This window comes from Macrotis lagotis, chromosome 1 (assembly GCF_037893015.1).
Source record: "Macrotis lagotis isolate mMagLag1 chromosome 1, bilby.v1.9.chrom.fasta, whole genome shotgun sequence".
In the NCBI taxonomy this organism is placed as follows: domain Eukaryota; kingdom Metazoa; phylum Chordata; class Mammalia; order Peramelemorphia; family Peramelidae; genus Macrotis; species Macrotis lagotis.
Window position 1 is genome coordinate 322,006,769 of NC_133658.1, and position 1,965 is coordinate 322,008,733.

Sequence of the window (1,965 nt, forward strand, 5' to 3'; positions counted from 1 at the left end):
CCTGGTCTTACTAGGAAATTTCTGGTTTATTCCCATGGTAAATAATGTTTACTGATGATATTAGGTAAATGTTTTTTAACAATTTGAGGGGAAAATCTATATTACTCCTATACTTCCAGGTGTTTTAATGGAATTGAGTGTTATAGTTTATTAAAAGCTTTTTTCTGCATCTATTGATATGATCATATGATTTTTGTTATTTTTATTATAGTATTAAACTATCCTTTCATTCCTGATATAAATCCTGCTTGCTCGTGATATGTAATAGTTTTTAATATTTTCTGGTAATCTTTTAGCTAGTATTTTATGTAAAATTTTTTCATTCATATTCATATTCACTCATTTATGCTGATTTTACTCTTTCTGGTTTAGGTATCAGTATCATATGTGTTTCATAAAAGCAATTTGGTAGTGCTCCTTCTTTGCCTATAATTTCAAATAATGTATTTAACAATGGATTTAGTTGATCTTTAAATGTTTGGAGTTAATCTTGTTCTATTGTTTTATTCTTTGGAAACTCATTTTTGGTTTGGTCACTTTCCTTTTCTGAATTTTTTCTGAATATATGGCTATTCTATTTGCTTTTTTGTTTTGGTTTATTTTGTTTTTGTTTGGTTTGTTGTTAAATTGTTAAATTTATTGGCATATAACTGGGCAAAATAACTCTTTATAATGGCTTTGATTTCATTTTCATTGGTGGTATAGTCATCCTTTTCATTTTTAATATTAGTGATTTGGTTTTCTACCCTCATTTAAAAATCTTATTAACCAAAGCTAACTCCTAATTTTCTTTATTAATTCAATAATTTTCTTAATTTAATTTTATTGATTTCTTTTAATTTCTAAAATCTCTAATTTAATGTTTTGTTAGAAATTGTAATTGGTTTGTTTCCCAGTTTCTTTTAATTGCATGTCCAATTTATTGGTTTGTTCTTTATTTCACTGATGTAAACATTCATAGATATAAATATTACTTAAATTACTGCTTATCTCAATTTTTGATATGCTATTTCATTGTCATTCCTTTAAATGAAATTATTGGTTGTTTTTATGTTTCTACTTTTACCACTCATTTTTAAAATTAGGTTGTTTAGGTTCCAATTTTTTTTTTAGGTTTTTGCAAGGCAAATGGGGTTAAGTGGCTTGCCCAAGGCCACACAGCTAGGTCATTATGAAGTGTCTGAGACCGGATTTGAACCCAGGTACTCCTGACTCCAAGGCCAGTGCTTTATCCACTACCCCACCTAGCCGCCCCTCCAATTTTTTTTAATGTGTTTCTATGGTGGTTTATTATGATTTTCATTGCATTGGGATCTGAAAAGACTTGATATTTCAACTTTCTTGCATTCATCTATTAAGTTTTTGTCGTAATATATGGTCAATTTTTGTAAAGCTATCATACACCACTGAGATAAAGGTGACTTCCTTTCTATTACCATTTGATTTTATGCAGATTTCTATTATATTTAATATATTTTTCTTTTCACCTCTATAACATTGTTCTTTTTCATTTTTGTTAAATTGATCTAATTCAGAAAACTTTAAAGTTCCCAACTATTATAATATTGCTATCTATTTCCACCTATAATTCATTTAAATTTCAAATTCAGATTCCAAAACATTTGGAGCATATAGGTTTATTTTCTGTGGTGCCTTTTATGAGAATGCAGTATACCTGTTTTAAATAAAAACTACTTTAGCTTTAATTTTTTTCATTTAAAATGATTATTGCTGACCCCATTTTTTAACCTCAGTTGAAGCATTATAATTTATGCTCCAGACATTTATTTTTAAATCTGTGTTTATCTCTCATTTTAATATATTGTTAAATTCTAATTTTTATCCATTCTACTATTCAACTACATTTTATATGTGAATTCATCCCATCCATATACAAAATTATAAATTGGAAATACAATGTATTTTCCTCCATCCTATTTTTCTTACTAGTATACTTTTGGGTCA